Below are 23,734 nucleotides of genomic sequence, written 5' to 3'. Positions count from 1 at the left end.
AATATTTTGGCTAGATTTGGCTAGATTAAGATATATAAGTTAAAAACAATTTTCCATTGGAAATTTGGAGGCATTGCTCTATTTTTTAGTATCCAGTATTGTTGACAAGAAATTTGATTCCCGTCCCTTTGTAAGTTACTAATTTTTTCCTCCTCAATTTTTAGAAACTTATTTATAGGAACTCTTACAAAAACATATCTGGTTATGATTCTTTTCTTCATTGATTATGTTTGCCTCTTGATGAGCCCTTTAATTTTGAAAACATCTGACCTTCAGTTGTGGAAATTTCTTTTCAATTCTTTAATTCCTCTCATTGGTTTCCTTACTGGGAATTCTTGGCATTCTTAGTAGTAGGTCTTCTGGTTGGATTCTGTATATCCTTTGTCTTTTGTCTTCTTTCATTTCTCTTTCAATTTTTAAAAGCTTTTTGGGAGAATTATTAAACACAATTTTCTTTATATTGATTTTTGTAAAATTGATAATAGTCTGATTATTTAATAAAATCTTGTTTATGTTTTTAGAGTTTTAAAAGTTCTATTCTCTGAGTTACTCTCAAATTTCCTCAAGGGTTATTTTTGTTTGTTGATTGCAGATTTCTTTATCTTTCCAACTTTCTTCAAATGTCTGTCAGTAAGTGTTATACAATTATATTTAAGAATGAAAATTTGACTGCAAACTTTGTATCAGAGATTATAGCCTGATATCTTGCTTTTTAGGGTATAGTCTAGAAATCTGATTGTTTCCCTACAGAATTCTCTCAAGTTTCTGCTTTGTTTTGATCATCCTTTCTTCTCACATGTACTTAGGCTGTAGCTTTCTCAGTCCTCTTCAATTCTGTCATGTAGAATTTTTCTAGCATTTCCTCATCCTCTCCAATTTTCTTTGACTTTGTAGATTTATGGCTATTTGGGAACCTGAGAAGGCATGGAATAAGTTGATGTGATCTGATTACCATGTTGAACTGGAAGCATCTAGAACAAGTATAAATCTCATGTCTCTTTACAGTTGCTTGAAAGTTAAAATGTAAAATAATTTGATATTACCTCACCAAAAGATAGCTGTTTCTTTTATTTCCTAAAAGAGTCAGTACTATCTACCTGACTTTTGAAGTCAGAGTGGCTTTGGATATTGATCTTTTTAAAGAGAAATCACTTTGAGGTAAGAATAATGTAAAACTTTTACATATTTAATGTATGTAACTTGGTGAGTTAGAGATAAGTATATAACCATGAAACCATCACCATAATCTGTGCCATAAACATATTAATCACCTCCAAAAGTTTCATATTATTTTGCAGTAAGAACATTTAACATAAGATCTAGCAAATAATGTCACTGCAAATTTTAAGTGTTATAAAATATTAACTATAGGCACTGTACTATACAGTAGAGTCCTAGGACTTGTCTTTTATAACTAAACATTTTTACCCTTTGACTAATACCTCCACATTTTGCCCTTCCCCTAGCCCTTGGCAACCACCATTCTATCTGCTTTTATGAGTTTGATTATTTTAGATTCTTCATATTAGTAGTATGATGTAGCATTTTTCCTTCTGTGCCTGGCTTAGTATACTGAGCATAGTGTCTTCCAGATTCATCCATGTTGCTGCAAATGACAGGATTTTCTTTTTCAAGGCTGAATAATATCCCATTGTATGTATATACCACATTTTCTTTATTTATCCATCTGTCAACAGGTATTTAGGTTGTTTCTAAATCTTGCCTATTGTGAATAATGCTTCAGTGAGCATGACAGTGCAGAAATCCCTTTGTGACCCAGACTTCAGTTCCTTTGGATATATACTCAGAAGTGGGGTTTCTGCTATCCACTGGTAGTTCTGATTCTTTAAGGAATCCCCATACAGTTTTCCACAGTGGTTGTACCAATTTACATTCCCACCAACAGCTTATAAAGGTTCCTTTCTCTGTGTTCTCACCAACATTTGTTATCTTTTTATTTTTTATAATAGCCTAACAGATGTGAGGTGATATCTCGTTTTAGTTTTGATTTGAATTTCCCTGATGATTGGTACTGTTGAGTATGTTTTCATATACCTGTATGTCGTCTTCAGAGAAATGTCTACTCAGTTTCTTTGCCCATTTTTATGGGATTTTTTTTGCTATTGAGTTGTAGGAATTCCTGATATATTTTTGACATTAACTCTTTATCAGATAAATTATTTTCCCCCATTTTGCAAAGGCTTTCTCCCATTTTGAAAGTTACCTTTTCATGTTTTTTATTATTTCCTTTGTGGTGTAGAAGTTTTCTAGATTGATGTGATATCACGTATCTATTGCTTGCTCTTGTTGCCTGTCCTTTGGTATCATATCCAGTAAATCATTGCTGAAATCAACATTAGGGAGCTTTTCTTCTACGCTTTCTTCTAGAAAATTTATGGTTTCAGGCCTTCCATTAAACTCTTTATTCCATTTTGAGTTGTTTTTGTGTACAGTGTAAGAGTAAGGGTAAAATTTTGTTCTGTTGTACGTGGATATCCACTTTTTCCACCATCATTTGTTTAGTCTTGGCACCCTTGTTGCAGATCATTTGATCTTAGATGCCTGGGTTTATTTCTGGATTCTCTACTTTGCTCCATTGTTATATATGCCTGTTTTTATCCCAGGTTATCCTGTTTTGATTGCTATAGCTTTGTAATATATTTTGAAGTCAGGTAATGTGATACTTCCAGATTTTCCTTTGATCAAAATTGCTTTAGCTATTCAGGGTCCTTTATGGTTTCATATACATTTTAGGATTGTATTTTTTGTTTCTGTAAAAAAAATGCCACTGGGATTTTTATAGAGGTTTCATTGAATCTGTAGATTGCTTTGGATAGTGTGAACATTTTGATATTCTTCAAATCAAAATATTTTTGTTTGATATCCCAAGTTTTTCCATGAACATGGGATTTTTATTTATTTATTTGTGTGTGATTTAATTTCTTTCATCAGTGTTTTACAGTTTTTGTATACAAGTCTTTAACCTCCTTGGTAAAGTTTATTCCTGAGTACTTTGTTCTTTTTGATGCTATTGTACGTGAGATTGTTTTAATTTCCTTTTCAGATAGTTAATTGTTTATGTATAGAAACAGAACTAATTTTTATATGTTGATTTTTATAACCTGCAACTTTATTAAATTTATTAGTTATAACACTTTTTGTGTGTATGGACTTCTTAGAGTTTTCTATATGTAAAATCATGTCAGCAAACAGATGATTTTATTTTTTCTTTCCAATTATTTCCTTTACAAAGTAAAAAAAAAAAAAAAAAAGAAAAAAAAATTATTTCTTTTTATTGCCTAGTTGCTCTGGCTATAATTTCAGTACTCATTTGAATATAAATGGTAAGAGTGGATATCCTTCCTTGTTCCCGATTCAATAAGATCTTTCAGTTTTTCACCACTGAGTGTGATGATACTTATGGGCTTTTCCTGTAAGGCCTTTATTTTGTTAAGTTCCTCCTTTACCTAATTTGTTAAGTTTTTATTATGAAAGCATGTTTAATTTTATAGAGTGCTTTTCTGCATCTATTGATATTATCATGTGATTTTTATCCTTTATTTTATTAATATGATGTATCACATTGATTGATTTTCATATGTTGAGCCATCCTTGCATCCCAGGAATAAATCCCATTTGGTCTTGGTGTATGAGCCTTTTAATGCACTATTGAATTTGGTTTGCTGTTATTTTGTTAAGGATTTTTACATTAATGTTCAACAGAGATATTGGCCTATTTTCTTTTCTCATGGAATCTTTGTCTTGGTTTGTATTGGGGTGCCAGGACTCATAAAATGAGTTTGAAAGTGTTTCCTCTTCTAGTTTTTGAAAGAGTTTAAGAATATTGGCATTAATTATTTAAATGTTTGATAGAATTTACCTGTGGAACCATCTGATACTGGGCTTTTACTTAGTAGGTGGTTTTTGGTTACTGATTAGGTCTCCTTATTTGTCCTTGATCCGATTAGGCTTTCTACTTCTTCATGATTCAGTGTGGTAGGTCCTGTGTTTCTAAGAATGTATTCATTTCTCCTAGGTTATCCAATGTGTTGGTATGTATTGTTATATATAATAATTTATTATGATATTATTTATTTCTGTGGCATCAGTTGTAATGGCCCCTCTTTTATTTGACTTATTTGAATCTTTTTTTCTTAGTCTGGGCAAGAACTTGTGTATTTTATCTTTTAAAAAAACCAACTATTTGTTTTATCATTTTCTAATGTTTTTCTGTTTTCTAGTTTATTTATTTCTATTCTAACGTTTAATATTTTCTTTCTTCTGTTAGCTTTTGGCCTGGTTTATTCTTTTTCTAGTTCTATAAAGCTTACAATTAGGTCAGTCATTTTAGTTTTTGTTGTTGTTGTTGTTAAGGTAGCTGTTTATAAACTTCCCTCATTTATTTTGATGCATCCAATAAGTTTTAGTATATTTTTTATTTTTATTTTTCTCAAGATATTTTGTAAATTTCCTTTTCATTTCTTTTTGTGAGCCAGTAGTTGTTTAGAAGTGTGTTTTCAAATTTCCATGTATTTGTGAATTTTCTCTTTTTTTGTTATTGATATCTTGTTTGATTTCATTGTGGTCAGAAAGATACTTGGTGTGATTTTAATCTTTATAAAATAAAGATTTGTTTTGTGACCAAGCATGTGATCTATCCTAGAGAATGTTCTATATGCACTTGAGAACAATGTTTGTTCTACTTCTTCTGGGTAGAATGTTCTGTACATTTCTGTTAGGTCCATTTGGTACATAGTGTTATTCAGGACTGCTGTTTTCCTTAATAATTTTCTGTATGATCAATCCATATTGAAGTGAGTTATTAAAGTCTACTACTATTGTTATCTTCCTGTTGAACTATTTTTTTCACTATATAATGATCTTTGTCTCTTGTGACAGTTGACTTAAAGGCGTTTTGTATATTATAAAAATAGCTACCCCTGCTTTATTTTGGTTACTATTTGCTTGGAGTATTTTTTTCCATTCTTTTACTTTCAGTCAATGTGTCCTTAAATTTAAAGTACTTCTCTTGTAGACAACACAGTTGAATCTTATTTTTATGTTTATTTATTATTTATAATATATTTACATATATTAAGTTTGAGCCACTTAAATTATTGATAAGTAAAATACTATTGTTATATTGTTAGTTGTCTTCTGTTTTATAGTTCTTTTGTTCCTCTTCCTTTTTGCTGTTTTATTATGTGAGCTTTTGTAGTAATAAGCTTTTATTCTATCTTTTGTATCTACTATACTTTTGTAATTACCGTGAGGTGTACATAAAACTTCTTATAATAGTCTGTTTTAAGATAGCATATCTTAGATAACATACAAAAACTTCATGTTTATTACACACTGTTATTGATGTGATAATTTACTTTTTATATTGTGCATTATTAATATTTTTGGTTATACTTATTAAAACTTTTATCTTTTTACTTTATATTAGGATTATAAGTAATTTATACATCTCCATTACAATATACATTGTTATGTATTAGTCTGTGTATTTACCTTTACCAGCCAAGATTTATATTTTCATATACTTTCATGTTGCTGTTTAGTATCCTTTTGTTACAACTTGAAGAACTCTCTTTCACACTTCTTATAAGGAGGACTTAGTGTTGACATACTTCCTTAGTTTTCATTTGTCTTGGAATATCTTTGTCTCTCATTCATTTTTAAAGGACATTTTTACCAGATATAGTATTTCTGGATGGCAGCTTTTTTTCTCTTTCAGCACTTTGAATATAACATCCCGCTCTCATCTTGCCTGCAACATTTCTGCTGAAAAATCTGCTAATAGTTGTATGGAGATTTATATATGTGATGAGTCATTTTTCTCTCGCTTTCAAGTTTGTCTTTGATGTTTGACAATTTAAGATTAATTTCTCCTAGAACTCTTTAGGTTCCACCTATTTGAGTTCTCTTATGAATTTGAATATCCATTTTCATCTTCAGGTTTTAAAAAGTTCAGCCATTATTTCTTTAAATAATCTTTCTGTTCCTTTTTCTCTTCTTCTTCTGAATGTCCCCTAATGCATATATTAGTTTGCTTGCTGATGTCGCTTGCTAATCCATATATTAGTTTGCTTCCTGATTAGTCTGCTTGCTCTTAAGTCTAGTGGGATTTCCTCAAACTTTTCTTTCTTCTCTAGTAAATCAAAATGGCATGTCCTTGAGTTTATTCTTTCTTCTGCTTAATTGAATCTGCTGTTGAAACTGTTTTTTAGTTCAGTCATAATAACTGCAGCTCCAGAATTTCTATTTGGTTCTTTTTTATGGTTTTTATCTCTTTGTTGAACTTCTAATTTTGTTCATTTATTTTCCTGATTTGTTCTCTTGTAGCTCACTGAGCTTCTTTAAGATAATTGTTTGAATTCTTTGTCTGGCAGTTATAGATCTCCATTTCTTTAGGGTTGGTTACTGGAGCTTTAGTTTGTCTTTTTGGTGGTGTCATTTTCCTGATTCTTTGTGATCCTTGTATCTTTGTGTTGGTGTGTGTGCAGCTGAAGAAGCAGTCAACTCTCTCCATCTTTATAGACTGGCTTTGGCAGGGAAAGCCTTTCACAAGTAATCCTGGAAAGAGATTCTGGGCAGGACATTTGACAAGGTCTGCAGGTGACGCTGTTGATGAGGTCCATGGGTGGGTCAGGTGTCAGGGTCTGTGGGTAAGTGGATTTGTGTCCAGGGTCTTTGTATTGTGGATATTGACCTTTATTATTTATTTTTCTATGGGCAACCTGTGTCTTTTTTGGAAGTAGTGGTTATAGCTGTTACCAAAGATGTTTCTGAATTACTCTTGCTTGTCCCTAAACATAGTGTATTTATCAAACTAAGAAATTAATATTTATACAATACAATTAACTATAATCTATACTTTACTCTTTTTTTTAACTAGTTTTTCAACTGTGTCCCCTTTTTGTCCCAGGATCCAGTCTAGGATACCACAGAGATCATATTTCTGTAGTATCTACTAATCTGTGACGGTTTTAGATTTTCCTTGATTTGCATGACCTTGACAATGTTTAAGAGTAATGGTTGATATTTCATGGAATACTCATTATTTCCCTAATATGTTTTTGCAGTTAGAAGAGCATTAGGGATATTAGGGAAAAATACCACAGTGGGAAAGTACATTTATCATAATATCAAAGGTACATGACTTCAACATGACTTTAAATGGTGATGTGTGAACCTTGATTATATGATTAAGGCGGTGCTTGCCAGGTTTCTCCACAATTACTACTTTCCTCTTCCATATTGGTTTCAAGCAAGTCACTAATTCTATCATCCAGTCAAGGGGAAAAAAATTAAATTCCATCTCCTGATGGAAGAATATGAAAGAATTGTAGACTATGTTAAAAGTCACCATAGTAATTAATATGTTAGGGATACTACTTTGAGTCATTTTAACTGTCCTACTCCTTGTTAAATGAGTGACTTTTGGCCACTCATTTTTTGTATTCATCACTGAGTTTTGCCTGTAGCAGGTCTAACTAGATGTTCTAATTATTTTTTCTTTCATTCCATCTTTATTTTTAATTTAGAATTCTGCAAGAAATATACTTTTCTCACCCATTTATTGATTCAGTCATTCAGTTGACTATTGACAATATTATGGACTCATGGATAATTATTTTATTCTTTGAGGTATATAGTCCAGTATTATTATTTATTGTTTCTCAAATTGTTGCAGTTTTGGCCATTGGGAGCTCTTTAAGGTTGGCTCCTGTTACTTTGATGTGTCCAGTTCTAGTTATTATTATCATTTTTTTTTTAACATTTTCATGTTTTGTGTTACTATAAGATGCCCCAAGCACATCTGTAATAGATATCAAGCTAACCAACAGTGAACATATCAGTAATCTCAGAAACACATATTAAATGTTAACAGACTATGCTAAATTCCATGGAGAACAATGAAAGTTAAAGATATTTCCGCCTTTGAGTACACTATAATCTATTTTTCAAAGGTAAAACAAATGAATAAAGATGATTCAAAACACATGGCAGTGCAAAAATTATGTCAGTAAGGGCTGGAGAAGCTCTCAGAAGAGGAAAAAGTACCACCGAGTTTAATATACCAAGAAAGGAGGTCCAGGGAAATATATATGGTTTAGTCAAGTGAAGGAAGTATTACTATAGGCTATGAGAAGCCATAAGAAACAAAATCATCTTAGATGAAATGGACAAGTTTTTATAAGATAAAATTTACTAAATCTTATATTAGAAGAAACAGAAAATGGGAATAGCTCTGTATTTGTTAACTAAATTGAATTTATAATTCAGAGCCTTCCCACAAAGAACACTCCAGATTCAGATGCTTTCACTAATGAATTCCTTCACACATTTAAGAAGAAATACCAGTCTTAAACAAAGGCAGGAAATAGAGGTGGGGAGAACACTTCTAGTCATTGTTTGAGAGCTTCATAACTCTAATACCAAGTCCTGATAAAGACATTATTTAAAAAAAATCACACATTGATATTATTTATGATCATAGACACAAAAATGTTTAACCTACAATTAGGAAATAACACATAATCACTGCAGTGATGTGTTATTATATATTAACATACAATAATACATCCTGACAAAAATGAATTTCAAGTATGTATGCATTCTTTAATATTCAAAATCAATCCACAACAGAAAAAAAAAAGTTATCTTACTAGTTACAGAGACAGCATTTTATAAAATTCAACCTCTAATCATGATAAAAACTCAATCAAACTAGGAATAAAAGGTATCTTTCTTAATCTGTTAAAGGGAATCTATGAAAAACCTTCAACTAATGATGTTAACAATGAATACCTTCCCTCCAAATCAGGAAAAGAGATATGGGTGTTTTCTCTCACCAGTTCAACATTTTAGGGGGTCCTAACCAATGCAGTCGGGCCAGTAAAAGAAAAAAAAAGTATATAGATTGTAAAAGAATAATAAAAATACTTGGAGACAGCAAGTCAAAAATTTACTTTAAAAATTGTATAGAAAATCCTAAGGAATCTAAAAAAGATCTATTTGAACTTAGCAAAAATTTCTTGAATTTACAAGGTTTCAGGATACAAGATAAATGTAAAGGATCAATGCTATTTCTATACAGTAAGAAATATTTGGTAAATGAAATTGCAAATGGAAGACTATTAAGATTTTTTTCTTCAAAATATGTTTATGTTTAACACAGTTCCAAAAGTTTGGTTTTTTCGGTGGAAATTGATAAATTGGTTCTAAAATTTATACAGAATTAGAAGGACTTATTAGTGTCAAATTATTTTGGAAAAAGAATGACAGTGCTGGGGGACTAGCTTTCTGATTTCAAGACTTCTACAAAAGCATTGATAAGAAAATATGGTATTAGACAAGGATAGACAAATAGATAAATGGAACAGAATATGTTGTCATGAAATAGACACAGACTTATACAGTAAATTGATTTAATAATAAAGCAATTTTGTTACATATAGGAGAAAGGCTCATTAAGAAATGGAGACTGGGTGTGGTGACTCACACCTATAATCCCAACACTGTGGGAGGCCGAGGTGGGAGAATTGCTTGAGCCCAGGAGTCTGAGACCAGCCTGGGCAACATAGTGAGACCCTATCTCTAAATAAATAGTCAAAGTAGCTGAGCATGGTGGTGCACATCTGTAATTCCAGCTACTTGGGAGGCTGAGGCAGGATTGCTTGAGCTCAGGGGTACTAGGTTACAGTGAGCTATGATCATTCCACAGCACTCTAGCCTGGGCAACCAGAGTAAGATCCTGTCTCTTGAAAAAGAGAGAGAGAGAGAGAGAGAGAGTCAATTGCTAGAGCAATTCTTTAACTGTATTGAAACAAAATGAACCTTAATACCTTCTTCAGGACATACACAAAAATTGATTCAAAGTATATACTTTGAATTAGATCTTTACATGAAAGTAAACTTTGTAAGATTTCTAGAAAAAGTCAAAAGATGATAACTATTTCTTAGGATACTAAAAGCACTCACATTATAGAAAAAAATCAGTAAACTGTACTCCACAAACATTAAAGATGCCCTATACGAATTTTTTTAATAGGTAAGCCACAGAGAGGGAAAATATTAATAGTTTGCAATACATATGTATAAAAAAGGAATTGAATATAGAATATATAACAAATCTTTACAACTCAAGAAATACAAAGAAAGTATTTCTTCCAATTGGCAAATTACTTAAACGAACCTTCACAAAAGAAGATAAGAATGTTTAATAAACATTTGAAGGCATAATAATGATACCATTAGCCATAAGGGAAAGGCAAATTTAAGTACCACTTCACATCCACTAGAAAAAGCTAAAAATAAAAGGACTGAGCTCACTAAACATTGGTGAGGACGTGGTAATACTGAAATTCTTGTACTGTGCTCCTTAGGGTATAACATATTACAACAATTTTTGAAAACTAGTGGGTCTTTAATAAACTTAAACATGTATCTTAACTATGCCCTGGCAACCTCACACCTATTTACTTAAGAATGAAAGGATATATGGCTTTGTATAAGAACATAAAGCCTTGATAAGAATGTTCATAATAGCTGTGTTTATTAATAGCCAAATACTGGATCAAGCCAAATGACCATAGACAGGAGAATGAATAAGTTATGGTAAATTCATATAATGTAATATTATATGTAGTACGTTACTAGTCATTTATACAATGGAATACTTATGAATTAACTACTGGAAGATTTAACAAGAATTGTAATCATTACATTGAACAAAAGGAACCAGGCATAAAAGAACATATACTATATGGTATACTGTATGATTATATACGAAGTTCAAGTATAGGCAAAGGCATTTATGGTGATAGACATTGGAATTTCACATTTGAGTGGGGCTAGAAGGAAACTTTCTGGGGTGATGGAAATGTTTTGTATCTTGACTTGTGTGTAGGTTACTTGGGAAGGTACATTTATCAAAGCTTGGTGAACTGTACACCTAAAATCAGTGCATTTTACCATATATTATACTCACTGAACAATAAATTAAAGATAGTCTTTGATAGTCTCTACTGATCTTTGGTGAAAGATTTATCAAACTTAGATTTTCTGTATTCATAAAACATAGGAAGGAATGTGGCATTTCTCAAACTTGGCATATCTCAAAGTAAAGTCACTATCATTTTACATTCCCTAAGCATGCAGACATATACCCTCTCCCCTCTTGAATCTCCCCGCATTCTGTCAGTGTTCTTACAATCTCCCCCACACCTAGGCTCAAAATATTCCTATAATCTTTGACTACATCTTTTTTTCTCATTATCCATTTCATCTAATTGATGGAATTTTTTCTCTGCATTTTTCTTCCATCCAACCCTACCTTTATATTTCCACCACTATCTAATTGACCTATTCAAATAGTAGTAGCCTTTTTTCTTATTCTAAACTTTGATGCCACATTCATCTTCAAAAACACTTTTAATTGAAATCTGATACAAATCTGATACTTCTGATAGCTCTAAACCAGCCTACAAAATTTCAAATTTGTTATTCTCAATTTCACACTCATCTTATTCTCCAACTCCATAAAACTCCACTCTGTGTGTCACTCACCACGTGTCATGATTTGTCTCATCTCTACTATTTTGTTTATTATTGTGAAAAAATGAATATATGTGCCTTCTTACAATATTTGTTAAAGGTACCTTCAATAAAGGTACAAATACATTGTAAACAATAAGTTAGTTGGGGGACTGTTCCATCATTTTCTTAGGTTATATGAAGACACTGCTGGTGAAGCTTTATTTTTTACTCATTTGTTTAATAAGAATGTAGTGCACTGTGCTGGACACAGTACAAGATTTGTTTGCAAACATAATGTACGTGGTCTCTGCCTTGACAGAACATGAAGCTTACCATATTAGAGAAGAATCCAAAAATTATAATTCAATGTGATAAGTGTGATGGGAGGGCTGTCATATTAGTCTCACAGTATCTGTGGGTCTTCATATTAGTTAATTGTGATTACTGTGATGGTTGATTGGGTGTCAGTGTGACTGGTCTAAGGGTGATATGGTTTGGCTGTGTCCCCACCCAAAATCGCATCTTGAATTGTAATCCCCATAATCCCCACATGTCAAGGGAGAGACCAGATGGAGGAAATTGAATCATAAGGGCAGTTTTTCCCATGCCGTTCTTACAATAGTGAGTTCTCATGAGATCTGATGGTTTTATAAGTATTTGGTAATTTCTCCATTCATTTTCCCTCCTGCACCTTGTGAAAAAGATGCCTTGCTTCCCCTTCACCTTCTGCCATGATTATAAGTTTCCTGATTCCTCCCCAGCCATGCAGAACTGTGAGTCAATTAAACCTGTTTCCTTTCTAAATTATCCAGTCTCGAGCAGTTCTTTATAGCAGCGTGAGAATAGACTAAAACAAAGGGATACCCAGATAGCTGGTAAAGTATTAATTATTCTCAGTGCTTCAGTAGGCACTGAGCTTGTCCTTCTCCTGCTGAAAGGGAAACCTGGATGGACTGTTTTGGCATTTGATTAGAATGATAGGGCTGCCCCCAGGGGAATCTGTGAAGGTGTTTCCAGAAGAGATTAGCACTTGAGTCAGTGGACTGAATGGGGAAGATCTGCCTTCAACGTGGGCGGGTACTCTCCAATCAGCTGGGGTCCCAGATGGAAAAAGAAGGCAGGGGAATGGTGAATACTTGCTCTTTGGAAGTCAGAACTCCCTTTTCCTTCTGTCCTTGTATATCAGAAGTCCAGACTCTTGTCATTGGACTCCAGGAGTTACACCAGGAATGCCCCTAGGCTCCTAGGCCTTTGGGCTTGGTGTGAGAGTTACTACTTCCTTGGTTCTAAGGCCTTCAGACTTGAACTGAGCCTTGCTATCAGCTTCTCTTGTTCAGCTTGCAGATGGCTGGCCTGTCATGGAACTTCTCAGCCTCCATAATCAAGTGAGCCAATTCCCCTAATAAATCCCTTTTTATACATCTCTCTATATATAGATCCTATCAGTTCTATCTCAAAGGTCAAGGCTCTCCAAAGAAACATAACCAACAGGAGAGGGAGGGGGAGGAGGAAGAGAGAGAGATAATTTTGAAATATTTTAAGGAATTAGCTGATGTAGTTATGGACACTGGCAAGTCCAAAATCTACAGGGTAGGCCAGCAGGCTGGAGATCTAGGGAAGACTTAATATTACAGCTCAAATCCAAAGACAGTCTGGAGGCAGAATTCCCTTTCTTGGGGACCTCAGTCTGTGTTGCCTTACGCAATTCAACTGATTAGATAAGGCCTACCCACATTATGGAAAGTAATCTGCTTTACTCAGTGTCTACTCATTAAATGTTAATTTTAACATCTTCACAGTAACATCTAGACTGGTGTTTGCAACTATCTGGGTACCATGGCCTAGCCAAGTTGACAACATAAAATTAACTATCACTGCATTAAAATTTAAGACATAAAATTTTAAAGAGTTGAGTAAGAAACAATTTATGGATGGAGAACACCAGATTGCAAGAGGTTTAGTGTCTCAATGACAGAATGAGGCAAGTATTTATTGGGAAAATGCTAAGGTAAAATAAAATTATTTGACTGGTTTGCAATTACAAAACGGACTTTTCTTTGGTACCTTCTTGGAAAGTCCTTAGTAACGTAATTATGTTCGTTAGCTGCTTATAATGCACTGGGGTTAAGTTTTAGTTCTAACGTAAGCATTTCTCAGAAGTGACCCGAGTTAAGTTTTGCTTATGTTGGCAATTTAAGCAAGATTAAGGCTATTTTTAAGGCCTCTGGTTTTGTTTGCTCAGGAATTTTCAGGCCTGGCCCCTATTTTCATTTTGCTTAAACAACAGTTGGGAATCTGAGCATGCCTTAGCTGGGTCCTCCAGCTCCAGGTCTCTCATAAGGCTTCAGTCAAAGCCATGGCCAGGCCTGCAGTCATCTCAACTAGAGCAGCATCTGCTCAGTTTGGACAGAATATATTTCCAAGCTCATTGGTTGTTGGTAGGATTTAGTTTCTCATAGGCTAATAGACAAAGGGCCCAAGTTTCTTACTGGCTGTTGTCTTGGAAACATCCCTCAGTTTCTTTCCAAATGGGCCTCTCCACAGGGTGGTTCACAAAGTAGCAGCTGATCAGAGAAAGAGGGCAAGAGAGATGTCATGTGTCACTTTTGTCATAGGTGACACCCCATGCACCTATGATGCACCTCTAGTTGAGATTCACTATATAACATAATGAGGAGACTATTTCTACTTGATCCAAGGGTTTTGGCCAGAAATAGTCTGTTTTGAGATTACAGAGGATGGTGGGAGCAGATATTTCTGGTGAAGAACTTAGGTCTGATCTTTGGAAAATAGGGAGCCCTTGTAAGTTCTTGAGTAGTGGATGTATATAATTAGAGTTACATCTTAAGAATTATCTCATCTATGCATTCATTCACTTATCTTATTTATTTTTGAGATGGAGTCTCACTCTTTTGCCCTGGCTGGAGTGCAGTGGTGTTAGCTCACTGCAACCTCCATCTCCCGTGTTCAAGCCATTCTCCTGCCTTCTCCTCTCGAGTAGCTGGGTCTACAGGAGCACATCACCATACCTGGCTATTTTTGTACTTTTAGTAGAGATGGGGTTTCACCATGTTGGCCAGGCTGGTCTCGAACTCCTGACCTCAAGTGATCTGCCTGCCTGAGCCTTCCAGAGTGCTGGGATTACAGGCGTGAGTCACAGTGCCCTGCCGTATTCACTTTAGTTCAAATGTTTATCTCCATTATAGCCTGAGGATGACTCATTTTGGGCTCTTTTCAGGATGAACTACAAGAATAAATACTAGCTAGAAGTTTATGGTTGATATGATTTGGATGTTTGTCCCCTCCAAATCTCACATTGAAATGTGATTCCCTGAAGGTGGGGCCTGGTAGGACGTGATGCGATCACGGAGGGGTGGATCCCTCATAAATGGTTTAGCACCATCCCCTTTGTGATAGGCGAATTCTCACTAAGTCCATGCAAGATCTGGTTGTTTAAAAGAGTCTGGGACCTCTCCCTTTTCTCTCCTGCCCCTGTTCTCATCATGTGATGAACCTGCTCCCTTTTGCCTTCCACCATGATAGTAAGCTTCTTGAGGCTGCACCAGGAGCAGACACCAGCACCATGCTTCCTGTATAGGCTGCAGAACCATAAGCCAAAATAAATTTTACATTATGAATTACCCAGCCTCAGGTATTTCTTTATAGCAATCTAAGAATGAACTGACACAATGGTAGTGCATAAATTGTGATGTCATGAGTTGGAATGAATGGAAAATAGTGTTGACAGGTTTTCAGTGAAAGGAATAAAGAAGGATACTCTGTATTTATTACAGGCTCACTCTCTTAGTCTATTGGTGCTGCTATACCAAAATACAATAGATGGGGTAATTTATAAAGCATAAAAATTTGTTTGTTCACAGGTCTGGAGGCTGAAAAGTTAAAGATGAATGCACTGGCAGGTTCAGTTTTCTGGAAAGGGAAGCTCTCTTCCAAGATGGTTATTCTGGAGGGGAGGAACCCTTTTTCCTCACATGGCAGAAGGCAGAAGAGCAATTATCCAAATGCTGTGTGAAACATTTTTTAATAAGGGCTTTAATCTCATTTACCTGGGAGGAGTCCCCATGGCCTAATCACCTCTCAAAAGCCCAATTTCTTAATACTATCACGTTGGCAACACTTGAATTTTGAAGGGGCTACATTTTAACCATAGTATTCCACCCTGGCCCCTCTCCCAAATTTATGTCCTCTCACATGCAAAATACATTGATTCCATCCCAGTAGCCCAGTCTAAACTTGTTCTAGGATCAACTCAAAGTCTAAAAACCAGAGTCGCATCTAAATCCTATATGGGTGAGACTCAAGGCACAATTTATCTCAAGGCAAATTGCTCTCCTGCTATGAACCTGTGAAGTTAAACAAGTTGTGCGCTTCTAAAATATTAATACAATGGTGGGACTGGGAGCAATGGATTATGCCTGTAATCCCAGCACTTTGGGAGGCTGAGGCAGGTGGATCACTTTGAGGCCTGGAGTTCGAGACCAGCCTGGCCAACATGACGAAACCCTGTCTCTACCAAAAACACAAAAACTTTAGCCAGGTATGGGGGCAAGCACCTGTCTACTCAGGAGGCTACTCAGGAGGCTGAGGCAGGAGAAACGCTTAAACCCAGGAGGTGGAGGTTGCTGTGAGCCGACATCCTGACACTGCATTCCAGCCTGGGCAACAGAGCAAGATTCTGTCTCAAAAATAAAGTAAGATACAATGATGGGACAGACATAGGATAGACATTTCCATTCCAAAAGGGAGAAATAGCAAAGAAGAAAGGGGTAACAGGTCCCAAGTAAGTCTAAAACCCAACAAGGCAAACATTACATCTTAAGACTTGAAAGTAATCTTTTACTTCGTGTCTTCCCTTCAAGACACAGTGGGGTGGGTTGGGTCTCCAAGGCTCCAGGAGACCCTTCTATGACAACATTGTTGAGCATAGCCCATGAAGAAGCTCTCGCCGGTTGGAGTTCAGCCCTTGTAGCTCTCTCAGACTGGAGATGCATGCTGTGGCTCTACAATAATGGGATTTTATGAGTGAACCTGCCCCCATGGCTGCACTAACAATTGCCCTACTGAGGCCTCTCTGCAGTGGCTCTGACCCCACAGTTCCACTAATCATTGCACTAGTGAAGGGTCTCTGCCATGGCCCCACCTTTGTGGCAAGCAAGTTCCTGCCTAGGTCCCAAGGCTTCCTGAGACATCCTTTGACATCTAGGCGGAAGTAGCTGTGCCTCATGGCTCTTGCACTCTGTAAGCCTCAGAATTACGACCATATGGAGGCTGCCAAGGTTTACAGCTGCAGCTGGGTCCACTCAAGCCACAGCTGGGGAGGCTGAGGAATGCTGTACCAGAATGTGGGGAGTAGAGACTTGAGCTTGCCCTGGGCAGTGAGTCCCCAGATCTCCCAGGCACCCTGGGTCCCTTCCTCAAAACCATTCTGCCCTCAAAGCCCTAGCACTCTGGGCCCGTGATGGGAGGGGCAGCCTCAAAGATCTTCAAAATGTGTTTAAGGTCATTGGTCCATTGTCTTGATGAATAGCACCTGGCTTTCTTCTAGCCCTATTAATCTCCTTACCAAACAGTCACTTGGTCATGCCCTTGGTTTTCTCTTCTAAATACACTTATTTTTTATTCTCCACATGTCCAAGCTGAAAATTTCCCAAATGCTCACAATTTGAGATCATGGAAAATTCGGAATTTACTCCACCAAATATTCTAGTTAATTGCTCTTAAGTTGTGCATTTCACAGAGTTCTAGGACAGGATTATAAAATATATTATAAATTCAGCATAATTCTTTGCCATTTTATAACAAGGACGGCCCTTCCTCCAACTTCCAGTACCCTGTTCCTTATGTCCATCTGAGATCTCAACAGAATAATCTGTACTGTTCATAGTTATACCAACGTTCTGTTCACAACCACTTAAGTAATCCATAAGAAAGTCAGGCTTTCCCTAGTCTTCTGCTGCTGCTTAGCCCTCACCAGAATTGCCCTTAATGTTCTGTTCGTGACAGTACGGCTTTTTCCAGCATTTACCCATTACCATTCCGGCTTCTACCCATTACCCGATTCCAAAGCTGTTTCTGCATTTTTAGGTATTTATTACAGCATCATCCTATTCCTCTGGTACCAATTTCTGCCTTTGTTTGTTGTTCCTATAACAAATACCATTGATTAGGTAATTTATAAAGAATACACCTTTATTTTCTCACAGTCCTGGAGGCTAGAAAGTTCAAGATTAAGGCACCAGAAGATTCCGTTGTCTGTGGTGCCGGCTTCTCTCCACTTCCAAGATGGTTTCTCTGGAGTGGGGAGTATTGCTGTGTTTGCACGTGGTGGAAGACAGATGGGTCAGCTACCTGAATGCTGTGTGAAGCCTCTTTGAGGGAGGAGTCCTCATGGTCTAATCATCTCTTAAAGGCTGTACCTCGTCATACTATGACATTGGCAAACCTGAGCACATTTCAACCCTAGAACTCTCCTTGATTAGACCTTCCACGGCTAGGAAATAGGGAGGGTATAGGGGAATTCAAGCGACTGTGGGCTTTTAGCTCCTCTGTTCAGTACAATATTGTATGGGTCTGGCAAGGACGAAGTAGTGTGGCTCAGTGAACCCTTGCAAAATGACTGTATTCAGAGGAACTATATGTTAAATTTATAAATGATGAGATTCCTGCCAAGCTTTTTTTGAATTAAAGTCCCAAATATGGGGGAAATAAGAATGTTCATTAATGCAATAAGACATTTCTAAATGAATGTTACAAATCAAACAGTCTTTGCTTTTATTGCTTCTAGGGAATTACAGCCACCATCATTTTGTGGCTCTGTGCTTGTAAAAGTACGGTACATCTTTTCATTATACTTTCCAGAGTAAAAGGGCATGTGGTTTCTGTCCACAGTGACACACCTGTTTTCTTGAACAATACACAGGAAAGGTCACATTGGAGATTTGAGTCTCAAGCCCTATGATTTAAATTTGAGGCTAAGTTTAAAATTGGCATGTCTAGAGCTTGCCAAGCTCCATTAAAAGCCATGGTGTCATTTTGGATTACAGTTGAATAGAACAGGACCCCATGGGATCGTGTGCCTCTCTTGGTAGCAGTACATTGATTTTCTTTGTACTATTACCTGGCTGTGTTGTCAGATTAGGTATCTATTTTCATACCAAATCCTGGAAAATAATGTCTAATTTCATGAACCTATTTTTTTCTAAAGTATATAATATTCTGGCTTTTCAATTGTAATAAAATTTCTATAAATGCCTAATCATGTCTGTGTGTTTACTTATAGTTGATCTTAAATGCTATCTTCGTCACTGAAGCCTTCTTGATTCCATTCATCCCCAACAGAGAGGATCTCCAATTCCTCTGAGCTTCAGAACACATTTTCCATCACCGATAACACCCATGATCTGCTATACAACAATACTACTACTATTTCCTAACTTTTTTTTTTTTTTTTTTTTTTTGAAACAGAGTCTCACTTACTCACCCAGGTCCGAGTGCAGTGGTGCAATCTTGGCTCACTACAACCTCCATCTGCTGGGTTCAAGTGATTCTCATACCTCAGCCTCCTGAATAGCTGGGATTAATAGGTGTGCACCACCACACCCGGCTAATTTTTGTTTTTTGTTTTTGTTTTTGTTTTTGAGATGGGGTCTTGCTCTATCACCCAGGCTGGAGTGCAGTGGTGTGATCTTAGCTCGCTGCAAGCTCTGCCTCCCAGGTTCATGCCATTCTCCTGCCTCAGCCTCCCAAGCAGCTGGGACTACAGGCGCCTGCCACCACGCCTGGCTAATTTTTTGTGTTTTTAGTAGAGATGGGCTTTCACAGTGTTAGCCAGGATGGTCTCCATCTCCTGACCTCATGATCCACCCACCTCGGTCTCCCAAAATGCTGGGATTACAGGCATGAGCCACCGTGCCTGGCCAATTTTTGTATTTTTTGTAGAGACAGGGTTTCACCACCTTGGCCAGGTCAGTCTCGAACTTCTGGGCTCAAGTGATCTGCCTGCCTTGGCCTCCCAAAGTGCTGGGATTACAGGCGTGGGCCACTGTGCCCGGCCTGATAATTTGTTTTTGAGTGGTATGAAGTAAACAGAATGCTAGTGTATGAGGTTTTAAGAAGAGTTGCTGTTCATTTCACATTCATGTCACTTAGTTTAGATCCATTGGTTCAAGTCTTTTTTCCTCATTCTTTCTCAAGCTCACCTTTCTTCTTTCATGCAAAGATAAACTAGCTCTGTTTTCCTTTGTTCTTTTTCCTTTTTCCTTGCGTAATAATCCTAGGCTCTGGTTCTGTAGAACTTGAAAATACCATCAATCATTTTCCCTTGTTTCTTTATTCATGACTGAAGCTTTTGTGGCCAAAAATCCAATAAACTAAAAATTTCAAAAGTTATGCATGACCTTCCTGGCTCCATCATTTTCTAGTCTCATCTAAGGGACTTTTGGTCATGCGATGGGGCCGTGAGCTAAAAGGTTCAGGACAAAGTCTATGGCATCCAAAGCTATCATTTCAAGGGGTGTGTTGAAGCATTTATTTGGTGAGCAGTAACCCCGCAACACAGTGTGAGAGTGGGTACTGGGACAGCTGGTGGTGGGTAAGTTGGGGGGGTCTCTGTGTTGGCACTGGAACCATCAGAAACAAACAGAGATAGTTGACTAAAAACGAGAATGGAAACCCAACTAGAGCCCTTGCTTTGTCACCCTCAGCCATTAAGGTGGATGTAGCCACAACGAGATACAGTAATATCACTCAGTGATAGCCACAGAGGATGTGGGCTCAGTTCCTGATGCAATCAGGAAAACCAAGTGTTCTCATTCATCAGGACAGTGGAGGAACTGTGGGTCACATGGAGGGGCCAGAGGAAAATGAGAAGTTTGCAGTGCCAGCCTTGATGTAATGCTGCACATAATCCCACATCAAACACAAAGGAGCTTCTCAGTTTCCAGCAAGTTCTCTCTCTTTGCCTAAGGAAGAAAAGTTGGAAGAAAAACATATACTGCTTAAAGCTGGGCATTTGTATTTATGTGGGTCTGACTCAATAAGACAATATTTAATATAAAACTAAAGCAAATTAGGCAAGACAAGTTCTTAATTAATTAGTAATATTTGAATTAATTTAGTATGTTGAAGCATTATCTGTTCTCTTGTCAGTTCTGTTTGGGAAATATTTTTCTAAATCACCAAGGCTACAGAGTGAGATGAGGGAAAGTACCTGACCTGAGGCCTTTGAACTTTGATGGTTACAAGTTCTAAGCCTGAGGTCAGCAATCTGTGCATTGAGTTTTCTCATCTGTAAAATGGAGCCAATACTTTTCAATCACAGTGTTTTTATATTAAAGATCCCAGATTTAAAAGCCACTTGCACACTGCCTTATATCTGGTAGGCACTCAGTAAATACCGTCACCGCTCTTGTGCTCATACCCTGCCCACAGTTATTCAATCCCAGCCTAGATAAGAGGAAAAGCAGAAGTTTGCTTAGTTATAAATACTCCTGACCTTTAGAAATTTCTAAATACAATATTGAAAGGTTACTGTCCCACTCTGCCATTGATGAATAAGATGATTTAGGGTACAAAATTGATAGACATTAATAACATCATGCTGATAATACATACAAGTGATAATAATACCATTACAGACAGTAATGGTACTTTAGACATTTCCTAACCGTGTGCTTTTCTTTGCTTCCAGAAGCCTCTGGTATGTCAGAACCACGCTGTCTTCCATGGGAGTTCCTTTGTGAAGAGCATCCATTTAAAAGACTTTTATGAATACATGGTTTCAATCAAGTCCCCAAAGAACACATTTATCTTCTGAACTGCTGGCAGTTTTAAGGTTTGTGTTAATTTTTTCATTTTTCTTACTGAAGATATTAATTTTGAGGGATATTTTTTAATGGAAAATATTTATACTCTATTTCAGTTAGAACTCTGGGAGTAGATTTTAAACATTTTCATTTCTTAATTTCATTGAAAGTCAGATATAAATGAAAATAAATATCTTGTCATACTTATTTGTGTATACTCTGTGGAATGCAACAAGGATATTAGAAATAAAATACACCCCATGTTGGCTTAAAACAAATTTTATTTTTGTGTTTATAAATTCTAGCTGAATAGATTCAATAAATTTATGCCAAGCATCTACATATATCAGATTTAGTTAAGTACTTTCAATTGTTTAAGACCTTGTGGATAAATTATATTTTGAAACATTGAAAATCAAAACTGAATTTGTCAATATCAACTAGTATTATCATTTTTCAAATTATAAAACTCAGTGCCCTGAATGTTTTCATTTAGTTCTACCAGAGGATATTCACCGTATGATTTATAAATGATAGAACAGGACTTGCTTGGCATTTTGTATGTGTGTGTGCATGTGTATTAACAGTTTGAAAAATTACTAACAGTATTGTTGCTTACTCAAGGAAAAAGCTTGCTAGCAGAGCAAGCATTTCATTTTGGAAATACATGTTTGCTGTTGAGATAGTACCAAGTAAAACACTTTTATTTTGAAGGCACTTTCTGACAAAGACCTAACCAAGGGCTAAATTCAGTCCATGCATCTTTCAAAGCTGGGAAAAGAAACAGGATATAGGATAAGGCTTGGTACATTGCATGGATAAAAACTAAATGAAGAGCAAAGAAGAAGGAGCACAGTACTTTCTAGCATGACACATCTTTTCCCATAGGCATTTATTTCATTTGGTGGTACTTTTATTCTGTCCATGGTGACAAATGCTTTCTCCCTTAGTAGCCCTTTACTGTGGTTCTACTTTTTTTCTTTCTTTTATTTCTACTAAGAATCAAAGTAGATTTTACTGTAGTGCTGGGCTAGACTCCAGTTTTCCCACTGTACCCTTCGTTGTTGGGCCTCATGATTAACCCCCATTGAACAGTGAGGCAGGGGGTATTTACTAGGGTATGGGGTAGATGGGAAGTTGTGCCTCCATCCTCAGCTTTCTAGCCTGGCAATTCAGTAGGATATCACAGTGTGTTGGAACCTAATAACTGTATCCATAGAAACAGAAGTGCTGGGCACGACGTGAGAAGTTACCTAAATGCTCCTACCTAGTCTACAAGCAAGATTCTGCGTGAACTGTCTGAAACCAATAAAAATCCATTTGTTTTCAAACCTTCATACCCAGGGATCCAATTTCCTTTTTCTCTTAGTTGTTTTTTTTTTAAAATTTATTGTGATTAAAACACACACACACACACACACACACACACACACACAACATGAAACCTACCCTTTAACCAGTTTTTAAGTGCATACTTTAGTGTTGCTAACTCTCTCCATGTTGTACAGCAAATCCTTACAATTTTTTCAACTTGCATGACTAAAATGCTATACCTGTTGTAAAACAACTCCCTGTTTCTCCTCCCTTCAGCTCTGGCAACTATAATTTTACCTTATTTTATGAGTTTGACTACTTTAGGTACTTCATATGAATGAAATCATGCAGTATTTTTCCTTCGGTGACCGGCTTGTTTCACTTAGCATAATGACCTTAGTTTGTCCATGTTGTCACATATGACAGGATTTTCCTTGTTAGGCTTAATAATCTTCTGTTCTACATATAGACCGTGTTTACTCATTCATTTGTCAGTGGGCATTTACGTTGTTTCCACATCTTAGCTATTGCAAATAATGCTACAGTGAACATGAGTGTGCAAATATCTCTACAAGATCCTGTTTTCAGTTTTTTTGATATGTACCCAGAGGTGAAATTGCTAGATCATATGGTAGTTCTATTTTTAATTTGTGGAGGAATCTTCATACTGCATAGCAGAAGTACCATTTTGCATTCTTACCCTCTGTGTACAAGGGTTCCAGTTTCTCCAGTTCCAGTTTCTCCACGACTTTACTAACACTTGTCTATTTTTTTAAGTAATAACCATCTTAAGAGGTGACATTTCATTTTGGTTTTGATTTGCATTTCCCTGATAATTAGTGATTTTGAGTATCATTTCATGTATCTGTTGACCATTTGTATATCTTCTTGGGAGAAATGTCTATTCAAGTCCTTTGCCCTTTTTAAAATTATATTATTTGGATATTTTGCAGTTGAGTTGTAGGAGTTTGTTATATATTTAATATATTAACCCCTTATCAGATATATGGTTTGCAAATTTTTTCCCATTCTGTTAGTTGCCTTTTCAC

At 36.2% G+C, this 23,734-nt stretch overlaps 1 protein-coding gene across 1 annotated transcript in view; it reads left to right on the top strand.

Annotated features, from left to right (window-relative positions):
• The window catches only part of ENOX1 (ecto-NOX disulfide-thiol exchanger 1), a 578,892-nt gene that overhangs the window by 278,986 nt on the left and 276,172 nt on the right, over positions 1 to 23,734 (top strand). The window contains exon 5 of the mRNA XM_050766189.1: positions 21,257 to 21,400. The gene's annotated coding sequence lies outside the window, so the exon portion shown is untranslated. The remainder of the gene's footprint in view (positions 1 to 21,256; positions 21,401 to 23,734) is intronic.

The sequence above is a fragment of the Macaca thibetana genome, chromosome 17 (genome assembly GCF_024542745.1).
Source record: "Macaca thibetana thibetana isolate TM-01 chromosome 17, ASM2454274v1, whole genome shotgun sequence".
Taxonomy (NCBI): domain Eukaryota; kingdom Metazoa; phylum Chordata; class Mammalia; order Primates; family Cercopithecidae; genus Macaca; species Macaca thibetana.
This window is presented reverse-complemented; position numbering and strand designations above follow the sequence as displayed.